Source organism: Pongo pygmaeus, chromosome 23 (genome assembly GCF_028885625.2).
Source record: "Pongo pygmaeus isolate AG05252 chromosome 23, NHGRI_mPonPyg2-v2.0_pri, whole genome shotgun sequence".
In the NCBI taxonomy this organism is placed as follows: Eukaryota; Metazoa; Chordata; class Mammalia; order Primates; family Hominidae; genus Pongo; species Pongo pygmaeus.
Window position 1 is genome coordinate 40,808,043 of NC_085931.1, and position 13,203 is coordinate 40,821,245.

At 38.7% G+C, this 13,203-nt stretch overlaps 1 protein-coding gene, 1 non-coding gene and 1 pseudogene across 12 annotated transcripts in view; 1 reads left to right on the plus strand and 2 right to left on the minus strand.

The window, feature by feature from the left end:
* The window catches only part of MTMR3 (myotubularin related protein 3), a 147,123-nt gene that overhangs the window by 16,016 nt on the left and 117,904 nt on the right, over nucleotides 1–13,203 (plus strand). The gene's annotated exons all lie outside the window — the stretch shown is intronic.
* On the minus strand, nucleotides 432–538 carry LOC129023743 (U6 spliceosomal RNA). The gene has a single exon (XR_008496892.1). It is a non-coding gene; the product is annotated as a U6 spliceosomal RNA (small nuclear RNA).
* LOC129023734 (U5 spliceosomal RNA) lies at nucleotides 11,471–11,525 on the minus strand (annotated as a pseudogene).

Sequence of the window (13,203 nt, forward strand, 5' to 3'; positions counted from 1 at the left end):
GACACTTAGGTTATTTAATCAGGAAACACATACTTGTCCACATGTAGATGCTATACATGGAGTGGAGTTAGTCCTATTCTTTGGAAATTTTGCTATGTTGCCCCTGCTGGTCTTGAACTCCTGAGCTCCAGTGATCCTCCCACCTTGGCCTCCCAAAGTGCTGGGATTATAGACGTGAGCCATTGTGCCCAGCCAGAAATATGATTTTAATTCCATAGTGTATAGCATATGTTATTATGAATAGAGTATGTGTTTATTCCATAAGTAGCAAATTGACTCCTTCAACAGTTTTAATAGTTTTCTAGTTGTTTTGTCCTTAGTTTCCCAGACAAATAATGCTGTTGTCTTCAATCGCAGTGTTGATTAGTTCATCCCATTCTTCATATTGATCATTGTTTTTTGGATATTAAATAATAATACTGTAATAATTAAGAAAGATGGAAAGCCTCTCCAATTTGCATGTCATTCTTGTGCAGGGACCACGCTAATCTTCTCTGCATTGTTCTGATTTTAGTATACGTGCTGCTGAAGTGAGCACTCTCCATTTCTGTAAAGCTTAAAAAACGACAAAACTAACAGATGGGAATGGAAATCAGAATAATGGTTATCTTTGGTGGTGAGGACAGGGGAGATTGTAGGTATGCTGCTAATGTTCTGTGTCTTGATCTGGGTTGTGATTTCATGGTTGTGTTCAGTTTATGAGAATCATCGAGTAGTAGACTTAGGAAGGGTGCACTTCTTTGTATGTATATTATACCTCAGTTAAAAACTTTTGCCTCTCACAAAATTTTAAAGGACATAATCTACTGAGTTTGTCGTCTTTTAGCTTTTGATGTAACTTTTCCATTACTTCTCTTCATATGTGAATACACTTAATGATAAGCCATTTAACCTTTTTATTATGATATAAAACAAACATACAGAAGAGTGCACAAATCAAATGTATAGCTTAATGAAATTTTAAAATTATTCAATCGGAGGTTTTTTGGGGTGCATTATACTTGTGTGTTTGTTAGGAGGGAAGGAGTTGATGGAGGGCTAAAAATTCTGGAGAGGACAAAGTTTTAAGGAATCTCAGAACACCAAAACCTCATCTTGGCTCTGCCTTCACATTACTGTTTCTTTGGGTAAGTCATTTAACTTATTTAGACCTCATTTTTTTTGTATAAGAGGTATAATACTTACCCTTTTTTTTTGCAAACTGAATTAGGTAGGTGAAATTCAGGTAAAATAATAGGAATATAGAGTACTGTTACTAAATAGGTCTTTATTTAGGCCATTGAATTTAGGCCACTTACCTTACAAAGCAGAATTGTGGGATACAAAGACTACACAGCTGGTGATTATTGATATCATTCATTTATATTAGGTTAGTATTGAGGCTTAGTTAACTATGCCCGGCACTAACTTGTGATTTATTATAATACATGTTTTAACTCATTTAATAGTCTAGGATTATTCCCAGAGGTAGGTAAAATTATCCCAGTTTTACTGATGAGACAATTGAGGCAAAATTAAGTTAAATAATTTGCCTAGGTGGGTTGAGTTCTTGAGCCTGTGCTTTAAAAAAATTTTTTTTTGAGAAAAGGTCTCACTTTGTCACCCAGGGTGGAGTGAGTGGCGTGATCTTGGCTCACTGCAGCCTCTGCCTCCAAGGCTCAAGTCATCCTCCTGCCTCATCCTCCTAAGTAGCTGGGACTACAGGTGTGTGCCACCACACCCGGCTAATTTTTTTGTGTGTTTTATAGAGACGGGGTTTTGCTACTGGACTCAGGTGGTTTGCCTTGGCCTCCCAAAATGCTGGTATTACAGGTGTGAGCCACTGCATCCGGCCTAAGCCTGTGCTCTTTTTTTTTGTTATACTGCCTAGTTATGTGAAAACACGTAAAGACTTTTAGGCAAATGTTAAGATTTTATAATAATCTGTTAGAGAGTTTTCGAAGTAAAAATTTTGGTATTTTGAACCAAAATTAGGAGAAGAGTCTCATTTGTTTTGACCACGATGATTCTGGAAAAGATTGATGTTAATATTTATCACTTGGGCTTTATTCCCTTAATTTTCTCCTAAAATGACTAGGATGTAAGCACTAGGTAGTTTTCTTTAAGAATATATATATATTTTAATCTTAAAGGATTTTGTGACTAATTTACAAATATTGTTTAATTTTTAGGCAAAATGTTAATGGAAGGGAGTTTTCAAACTTGGAGGCAGATCAGACCAAAGTTTAGTGTTCTTGCTTCAGTGGTTTAAGCAGCATCTATTTGGTCTTGGTATTAGAGCAATAATTAAGATTCTATCATATGTAAGGTTGAAAATTATTTTTATTAAGGTATATTTGAATATGGTTCTGTGAGGTTGGGAAACACATCTAGTTTTGCAACCACCATGATCAAATTACAGAGTAGTTGCTCAAAAATTTGCTCATGACCCTTTCTATAGTCAGCCCATTTCCTCACCTCTAGTCTCTGGCAACCACTGATCTGTTTTTTCTCTGTTGTATTGTCTTTTTTTCAGAATTTCCATGTAAGCAAAATAATGCAGTATTTAGCCTTTTTGTTTTAATTTTTGTTTGTTTAATAGAAATGGGAGGTCTTGTTATATTGCCTATGCTGGCGGCAAGCTCCTGGTCTCAAGGGATCATCCTGCTTGACTCAGTTTGTGGCTTCTTGAGACTGATGTCTTTTATTTAACCTAATGTATTTTGAGATTCATCCATGTTTTTATGTATTAGTAATTACTTTCTGTTGGTTAGGAGCATTCCATTGTATGGATGTACAACAGCTTCTGTGTTCATTCCCCAGTTCATTTGGGTTGTTTCCAGTTTTTGGTAATTACAAATAAAACTGCCATAAAAGCATTCATGCATGCATACATACACATGTGCCCATGTATTTTTTTTTATGGTTTAAAAAATTATGGTGCCTGGAACTTTTATAACTTTATTAGAGAACCTGAAAAAGCTGGTGATTTTCACAGAACATTATAAATTGCTTAGTAAATTTCATCCCTAAAAAAGCCCACTCTGGAATGAGAATAATCTGTTTGTATAAATAATCTTATAGTATAAACTGTAAGTCATTAGAATTTTTTTAAAGAAGTACACACACATACTTGTTTAATGGGTAAATTTATATATAAAACGCATTAGTGCATAATTTCATATTTTATGTTTTTAGTAGCTTTTAAATTGTAAATCATTGACTTTTTTGTTCCTCTGAGTAGTAGAATGGTTATATAATTGGTTATGAAAGTTTTTTTTTTTTTGAGATGGAGTCTCGCTGTGTTGCCTAGGCTGGAGTGCAGTGGCGTGATCTCCTGTCTCAGCCTCCTGAGTACCTGGGACTACAGGTGCCCACCACCATGCCTGGCTAATTTTTTTGTATTTTTAGTAGAGATATTGGCCAGGCTGGTCTTGAACTCCTGACCTTGTGATCCGCCTGTCTTGGCCTCTCAGAGTGCTGGGATTACAGGCGTGAGCCACCGTGCCTGGCCGGTTATGAAAGTTTGTAAGTAAAAAATATTTGGGAAAAATTTTAGCACTACAGAATTCCTTTTTCTTCTCCTCTCCTCCCCTCTCCTCCCCCAAGATGGCTGGAGGTATTAATATTGATAAGCAGAGTTTCATGTGAATAAGACATAAAACTTAGGTTGATTACCTATGTTAATAAATTATCTTCTTTGTTGCTATGTAGTGAGCTTTCTTTTTGCAGCAATCTGAGGCCAAGAGAAATAGATGAGACCTTTTTACCTTAGAAAAGAGATTGCAGGCTAGATGTGGTGGCTCATGCCTGTAATCCTAGCACTTTGGGAGGCCGAGGAGGGCAGATCACTTGAGGTCAGGAGCTCGAGGCCAGCGCCTAGGCAACATGGTGAAATCTTGTCTCTATTAAAAACACAAAAATTATCTGGGCGTGATGGCACGTGCCTGTAATCCCAGCTACTTGGAGGCTGAGGCATGAGAATCACTTGAATCCAGGAGGTGGAGGCTGTAGTGAGCCGAGATTGTGCCAGTCCACTCCAGCTTGGGTAACAGAATGAGACTCCATCTCAAAAAAATAAAAATAAAAAAGAGTTTGCAGGCCGTTTTTGCAAGTTAATTTTTTGAGGTTCCAGTTCCAACTCTGAGTCAGACTACAGAGGCCATAGGTGGTTTGATGTTTCAGAGAATAGTAGTGTTTTTGATTTTCTTTTTTTCTTTTTTTGAGACACCAAGGCTGGAGTGCAGTGGTGCAATCATGGCTCACTGCAGCCTCAACCTCCTGGGCTGACGTGATCCTCCCAACTTAGCTTCCTGGGTGCTGGGACTGTAGGAACATGCCACCACGCCTGGCTAATTTTTATGGTTTTTTTGTATGTATGTAGAGATGGGATTGCGTCATGTTGCCCATCTTGAACTCCTGGGCTCAAGAGATCCGCCTGCCTCAGCCTCCCAATGTGCTGGGATCACAGGTGTGAGCCACCTTGCCCAGCCATTTCTTTTGTGTAGTATGGAATCTTAGTTTAAGCCCTCAGTTTAAATGTATTATATAATTGAGGTGCTAGGTGTACAGAGGTACTAGAACTACAGAGCTTTTCTCATTAATGTATGTTCCTTCTGATGTTGAATATTTAGAAAACTGAATATTGTGTTTGGAACCAAGGGATATTACACTTGAAATATGGTCATTTGGTGAACAGGTATCTCATTTGTAGGCTATCATTATTTTTGGCGAACAGGTAGCTCATTTGTAGGCTATCATTATTTTTGGCTATTTCACATTAAAATACCTGCCTGGAAATACCTGCCCAGTTTTGCCAATAATGGGGATTGCAGGTTAACAGTTGGTCTTCTATATGTGGCTGTCTGATGTGGACAAGACTTATAGCTCTTTACTTTAACTGAGACAGCAGTGTTGGTGATCCAAGTCTAGAATGCCAGGATAGGGTTGCCAAAATTAACACCATGGGAGTATGGAGGTAGCAGCTGTGGGATTAGTAATACAAACAGAATTTTAATTAGCTTTATCAGTTGCACACTTAATCTTCATTGCTACCTTGTGAAGTAGGCACGGCAGGCCATATATTGTTACTCCTACTTTACAAGTAAGTACATTGTGTTTCATAGCTGTCAGGACTTACCTGAGGTTGCACTGCTAGTGAGTAGCTGAAATAGTACTTGAGTCCAGACATCAAGTTGGATGCTGTTTCCACTTTTGCAGTTTACTTTCGTGAATAAGAGCTCAGGCTTGGGTTTGAATTGTGGTTCTGCCACTTACCTCTGTGATCTTGGGGAAGTTCTTTAACTTCTCTGAGTCTCGGGTTTAAAATGGGGATAACAATAATACCTCTTAGGGCTCTTGTGAGAATTCAGCAGGTGCTTATAATATTTTGTTGCTACTGTTACTACAGTGATAACAACACAACAGTTATACATCCTCTTTCCCCTAAGGATCTGCGTTAAGAGTTGAAAGACAATAAATGTAAGAAGCAAAAATATTCAAAGATGATAGAATAGGTAGCAAGGGGAGTTGATTTTAGCAGGAAGATGGACAGAGCTCAGAGGGGTATGTGTGTGTGTTGAGTGTATGTGTGTGTCTTGGTTTTAAACATGGGAGCAGTTAGAAGCAGTTAGACAATTAAGTTACAAGTGTGTTAGACAGTTGGAGCTTTAGGACAGGGTTGAGTAGGAGGACCAGTGTTGGAGGAAAACTTTTTAATCACCATCACAGATGGCATATGGAAATTTACATTTCTACCAAGATTTAAACATACCAATTTGCTATCCTGTTATGGTTCTTAGAGCTATTGCTACATCAGAATGGAGTAAGAAGCTTATCATACATTTTTCATTTTTAGTGGTTATACAGAGAATAATACAGAAAGTCAGCATATATCCTACTACAGTATATCCTTGGTATACTTGGGGGATGGGTTCCAGGACCGCCCACATACACCAAAATCTGGGCATACTTAAGTCCCCCAGTTGCCCCTGTGGAACCTGCCTATATGAAAAGCTGGCCCTCGGCCTGCTGTATATATAGGTTTCACATCCCGAGAATACTTTTTCCATCCACATTTGGTTAAAAGAAATCCGCACATGAGTGGACCTGTGCAGTTCAAACCCCTGTTGTTCAAAGGACAACTGTGTAAGTAAAAGGGTGATCCCTCTCCTTAAAATTTCATAGTTGATATTTGTATCATAGTTGATATATAGTAGTTGATGCTATGAAAATTTCATAATTGATAAAGTTTCATAGTTGAGCCCTTTTACCGTGTGTAAGTCTTAAGGGCTAGGGAATTCAGAAGTATAAGTTACAGGGTTGTATCTTTTGGTGCTTGAGTCCTTTCCTTTGGATAAGGTACTTTCTTGATGTAAGGTAATGTTCTTTCAAGCATTTTAAATTAAATGAAGTTGTTTGAATTTACTTGTTGGGGAATATCTTGCCTTTAATATAATAGCTGCTATGTGGAGTTATGCATTTTATGTATTCGGTGTTTTTGAACTTGCATCTTTTATTACTATATTTTTACAGCTTTCCCCATTTTGGATATTAAAACAATTTTATGGGGTTTTGGTGCATATTTTAAATTTGTGCACTAAACACTTGCAAAAGCATATTTTAAATTATGGCAAGTTTCCTAAACCTGTTAACCTTTTATATATTAGCTGTTACATATTAACTTTTTTCAAAGTCATTATATATCCTTTTACTGACAAATGTCAAACAAGTTCTGAGCATCTGAAAGTCTAGATTCATCCAGAGCATTTGCTCAGGATGGCTTTTTTTTTGTTTTTCTTTTGAGATGGGGTTCTCACTATGTTTTCTATGCTGGCCTTTAACTCCTTGGATCAAGCAGTCCTCCTGTCTCAGCCTCCCAGGTAACCGGGACTAGGTGTGTACCACTGTGCCAGGCTTGTTTTCAAAGTTTATAGGAAAAACTTTGGTGTCTTCTAAAGAGACCAGTACCGTACACGAATATATTTGTCTCACATTTAATCTATCCATCTACCTATCTATCTGTCTGTCTATCTATCTGAGACGGAGTCTCGCTTTGTTGCCCAGACTGGAGTGCAGTAGTGTGATCTTGGCTCACTGCAGTCTCCATCTCCCAGGTTCAAGCAATTCTCCTGCCTCAGCCTCCCTGGTAGCTGGGATTACAGGCGTGTGCCACCACACCTGGCTAATTTTTTTTTTGTATTTTTAATAGAGACGGAGTTTCACCATATTGGCCAGGCTGGTCTCCAACTCCAGACCTCAAGTGATCCATCTCCCTCGGCCTCCCGAAGTGCTGGGATTGTAGGGGTGAACCACCGCACCTGGCCTGTCTCACTTTTTATACCCTGAAAGCATTATTACTATCCATTATTTTATTCAGAGCTAGGAGCTTTTTCATTCCTGTACTGTGGAACTGCTTGAGTTGCCCTATATCTAGTCCCGCTTTCCCCATTCTGAACATTGTTTCACCTTATAAAAATTAAAAATTTGGCTGATGTGGTGGCTCATGCCTGTATCCCAGCACTTTGGGAGACAGAGGCGGATGGATCACTTGAGGCCAGGAGTTCGAGACCAGCCTGGCCAATGTGGTGAAACCCCGTCTCTACTAAAAACACAAAAATTAGCTGGGCATGGTGGCGTGCATCTGTAATCCTAGCTACTTGGGAGGCTGAGGCAGGAGAATTGCTTAAACCAGGAGGCAGAGGTTGCAGTGAGCTGAGATTGCACCACTGCACTCCAGCCCAGGTGACAGAGTGAGACTTGGTCTCAAACAAAATCCAAAAACCCCCTAAAAATTACAAAATTTGGCCTGGTGCGGTGGCTCACTCCTGTAATCCCAGCACTTTGGGAGGCCGAGGCGGGTGGATCACGAGGTCAGGAGATCGAGACCATCCTGGCTAACAGAATGAAACCCCGTCTTTACTAAAAAAATACAAAAAATTAGCCGGGCGCGGTGGTGGGCGCCTGTAGTCCCAGCTACTTGGGAGGCTGAGGCAGAAGAATGGCGTGAACCCGGGAGGCAGAGCTTACAGTGAGCCAAGATAGCACCACTGCACTCCAGCCTGGGCGACAGAGCGATACTCCGTCTCAAAAAAAATTACAAAATTTTTTATTGATGGGTTCCTCTAAAACCCATTACTAAAGCTACTTACTAAAGAGTAGATGTTTTCCCCCTTCACCAATAGTTGATGGACCGTCAGAGAATCCTTTTGAGTATCTCAAGCTTTTACTTAACTTCTCAGAGTTCTTACCTGAGACAGAAAAGTTGAGTTTTCTTTCCTCAAGGGCATAAAAAATTTTAAATGTATCCATTTGCATAAAATCTACTCAAAGAAAATTATCAAGTGATATTACAGGATATTTTTGGATACTTGCACATAAGAGAATCTTTTAACAAAACTACTTAACCTCCTTTGTATTATTCATTCCCTCTCTTACTAAAACAAGTGAATGGCTTGCTTGGATGTGTATCTGTATCTTTTTTTTTTGATACACACTTTGAAGGAGTCTTTTGAAATGCAGTGTTTTGGCCACCATTCCAGCTCTACAGGAATATGGTTTCATGATAAAGCCAACAAAGAGCACACTGGCAGCAGTCCAGCAGCTGACTCACCAAGGAGTAATGATAGACACTTTGAAAAGAGTGACCTGTCTCAGGATCTCACATTTCAAAGCTTCATGCTATGATTACATTGGTAAAAGGCAGCCAAGAAATCTAGATGAGATCTTGCTTGTACCACCTAAGAGTAATGGCATATAGGTAGGAAGGACTTCCACAGTCAGATGCAAGTAAGATTTTTTTTCCTAACAACCTTGTAAAACCTGGGGATGGGAAACAAGTTGAGGATTCAGAATGGGAGTAACCGTGGTGGAAGCTTTCCTTCTACAGACCTGGATGAGAACAGCCTTATAGTGACTGAGGGTAACTCAAGAAGCTCAATGCTGTATTAGTTTTCTAGAGCTAAAGGAATATATATAGTTTAGTAGTAAGCACAAGTATCATGTTCATGTCAGACACTGTAGCTACTGCTTCCTACTAGAACAGACCAGAAGAAACCAAAGCAAGACCAGAATCATTTCAGTTTTGAGAAACAGACCCTTTGCTTACTAGCATTGCACACTTTAGGAGTAAAAATAGAATGAAAGTGGATTTGCTTCAGTACTCTGAAATAGATAGTAACTGTTGATTGTTTTGGTGGATTAGAGTGATTGCAGCTCTGTTTCTAAATTGAATTTCATGGCTATACGTTGTTCTAGATGGCAAATTAATCTTCTTTTATCAGTACCACAAATTGTTGGCCTTTTGCGGAAATAGCAGGAATATGTCTTTTTCATTTTGTTGAAGGTTATCTCAGAGATAAAACATTTACATAATCTGAAAATATTTTTCAGAGATAAGACTCAGTGACTATGTATACCACGGTGATAGATTGATCCACTTTGATTATTGTAGAACTTTCTGTTTCTCAGTAAAAAGTGCTAAACATGATAAAATTATGAAGGATTGCTTTTAGCTATTTGCTGTATTCTTTAAAGCATATTTAGGAATGAAAAGTTAGTTTCCAGAGTGCCGTCATTTATTTAATACACGTTTTCTCCAGAATGTGCTTCCCAAAAGTTAAGAGTGCTTTTATTTATTTAAGAAATATGTTAATTTTTCTTTTCTTTTCTTTTTTTTTTTTTTTTGAGACAAATTCTCACTCTGTTGCCCAGGCTGAAGTGCAGTGGCACAGTCTACTGCAGCCTCGACCTTCCAGGCTCCCACGACCCTCCCAGGCCCAAGCCATCCTCCCAATTTAGCCTCCACCATGCTCAGCTGAATTTTTATTTCTTGTAAAGACTGGGTATTGCCGTATTGCCCAGACTGGTCTCAAACTCCTGGGATTACTGTGCCCGGCCCACAGGAAATATGTTACTTTTTTTGAGATTTTTGTACAATTTGAGAACACAGATTATTTGCCCTACTCCCCCAACCCCCAGTGATACAGACCTGGTTTCATTGCACTGAGAGAAAAAAATTAGTTTCTTAATTTATGTTGCTTTTCTGCCTTTTTGAGATTGAGTGCTTTGACTTTTCTCTTGTTTTTGTATTTGCTGTATATGTGTTGTTCTTACTTAATTTCTTATTATGGTTTAAACTTGCATCTGTAAATTATTTATTAGCTAGCTTTATGACTTGGGCAAGTTACCTTATCTCTCTGCTCCTTAGTTTCCCTCTTTATAAAATGAGGATAATAATATTACCTACTTTGTAGAGTTGAGTAAGATTAATGACTAATAAATGGTGAAGCACTTAGAATAGTACTCTATACATATTGGCTGTTAAAATTATAAGCAAGGACCTGGACTTCTCCCCTCCATTAATTGTAACTCTTCATTTTTATAATTTTTTCATAAATAGTATATCTCTCAGCATATAACAGAACTTTGTATTAAGGAATAATAAATATCACCATGTATGTAATTCTTTATTATAAACATAAATTTGCTTCTTGTTAAAAACAGAGTATCGTTTTCTTGCCTCAGATTGAGCTTGAAAAAAATTAGTAGAAAGTGGGCCCTTTTGGCTGGGTGCGGTGGCTCATGCCTGTAATCCCAGCACTTTGGGAGGCCGAGGCGGGCGGATCATGAGGTCAGGAGATCAAGACCATCCTGGCTAACACGGTGAAACCCCGTCTTTACTAAAAAATACAAAAAAATTAGCCGGGCATGGTGGTGGGTGCCTGTAGTCCTCGCTACTCGGGAGGCTGAGGCAGGAGAATGGCGTGAACCCAAGAGGCGGAGCTTGCAGTGAGCCGAGATTGCGCCACTGCACTCCAGCCTGGGCGACAGGGCGAGACTCCATCTCAAAAAAAAAAAAAAAAGAAAAGAGAAGAAAGTGGGCCCTTTTCTGTGTTTTATAGGTACCCACACACCACTGAATGTAGGTCATCGTTTAAATTCTGAGTGTACTTCCAAATCTAGTGCAGTTATGTAGAACAAAACAGTTTGTATGGAACTAGAAGTGTTACTGGAAAGGTAAACACTGTAGTTGGTAGCAAACTGATCAGTTAAAGTGATGGATCAGTGAAGATTTGGGGGTTGCTGGTTTTTATTTAACACTCAGTTGTTTCAGAGTGATTACTCCTGAAGCAAAGTTATTTAGAACATAGATATGTTAAGAAATTTCGTATTCCTTTCCACTTAAACCTCTTGAGAAAGGAAGCATTTCTTCAGGGATAGTTAGCTATGTGAGTGCTACATGAATTTTAGTCATTATTACTGTGGCGACTATATGATAACCAAAAGCAGGAGTCTCACACTTTAGTTTCAGATTTGTGCCGTTATTGATTACATTTTTAAAATGAGATTGCCCTCTTTCTTGCTAAACTGTCATATATATATAAGCCCATTAAATTGATTTTTATGCCTCTTTTCCTTTTTTTTTTTTTTTTTAACCTGTTAAGACTTTTTTTTTCTTTCTCATATTTACCCCTGCCTAAGCAAGGCCTCAACTCTCCACGGAAACCTTTAGTAAAAGGCAAAAAGATTTATTCATTATGAAGAGAAACCACAGCATGTGTGACAGGACTTTCTGTAATTATAAGTTAGTGGTTCAGTGCCAGGGGTTAGATTTTCTTAACTTTTACATTTAGTAGGATTATTGATAATTCCTAAGTTGTATCCTTAAATCATATTTTTTGGACATTAGGGATCTGCTTCCAACACTTAATTATACTAGTAAAAGGAATAGCAACATTCACTGGATTTCTTATTTTTGAGATTCTTTCATTCCTGCCCTACCCCAAGCAGGAGGTCTGTCTGCAGTGGAAGAGAATGAAACCAGAATGAGGCCAAACAAGTAAAGAGGAGCATGAGATAGAGATGGATCCCATGGCACTGTGCCTTTGAGGCCCTGGTCCTGAAGTTTTTTTCCTTGTTTCTATGCAGCATCTCATTATCCTGTGAGCCATCAAATTCTGATTTTTGGGCTGGGTGCCGTGGCTCGCACCTGTAATCACAGCACTTTGGGAGGCTGAGGCAAGACGACTGCTTGAGCCCAGGAGTTGGAGACCAGCCTGGGCAACGTAGGGAGACTTGTCTCTACAAAAAATAAAAAAATTAGCCAGGTGTGGTAGCACACGCCTGTGGTCCCACCTACTTGGGGTGCTGACATGGGAGGGTCCCTTGAGTCTGGAAGGTCAAGGTTGCAGTGAGCCGTGATCACGTTACTGCACTCTAGCCTGGGTGACAGAGTGAGACCGTGTCTCAAAAAATTTTTTTTTTAATTTTGTGTAAATTAGCTTGATTTGGGTTTTTTTTTTTTACTTACAACTGAGAATTTTGACCAGTATATTTAATGTTAGTATGACTATTTCTCCAGTGGGCTTTCTACGTATTTAAAAATAGTTTGGACTTTCAGAGTAAACATTAATATACGTAGGTACACTCAGTTTATATATGAGATAATATTCAGGATCAGTGGAGTGAAAATAGTAAAGTATCTTCCATTTTTCAATGGCTTAGAGGGAAAAGTGTTCATAATGGGTATAGAATAAATCAGTATTCCTTTCCCATTATTTATGCTTATACAGTGTAGAAGTTTCCCCTAAAGAGCTTATCACCATAGTAAGTACAAAAGCAAAGATATAAAGTCAGTACTTTTCACTGGTTAGGCATAAGTATCCTCTTTATTGTTTTCTTACAAAGTAGCTATGATAACCATATAAAAGGGTCAGAAAGAGGAGGGGAGAAAAACTCGGTGAAAAGTCAGACAAGAGGAAATGAAGAGGTGAGGTATGTATAGTAAGCATTAGTGAACTTGTAGTAATTGCTTTTCCATGGATTGCCCACTTGTGGATTAAATGTTAGACTTCTGCAAAATGAGTTGATGATAGAGTTGAAGAAAAGTCTTAATTTTTTTTCTCTATGCTAAGGTTAAAGTTGATAGGGTTAATTAGGTATTAAGAGCAGTTTTCTTGTCTTTTTATTATTTATGTTTATGAATGAATGAATGAATGAAGAAATGAATGACAAAGTCTCGCTTTGTCACCCAGGCTGGAGTGTAGTGGCATGATCATAGCACACTGCCGCCTCAAACTCCTGGGCTCAAAGGATCCTCCTGCCTCATCCTCCCAAGTAGCTGGGATTATAGGTGTGTGCCACCATGCCTGGCTAATTTTAAAATTTTTAGTAGAGATGGGTTCTCGCTATGTTGCCCAGGCTGATCTAGAACTCAAGCGATCC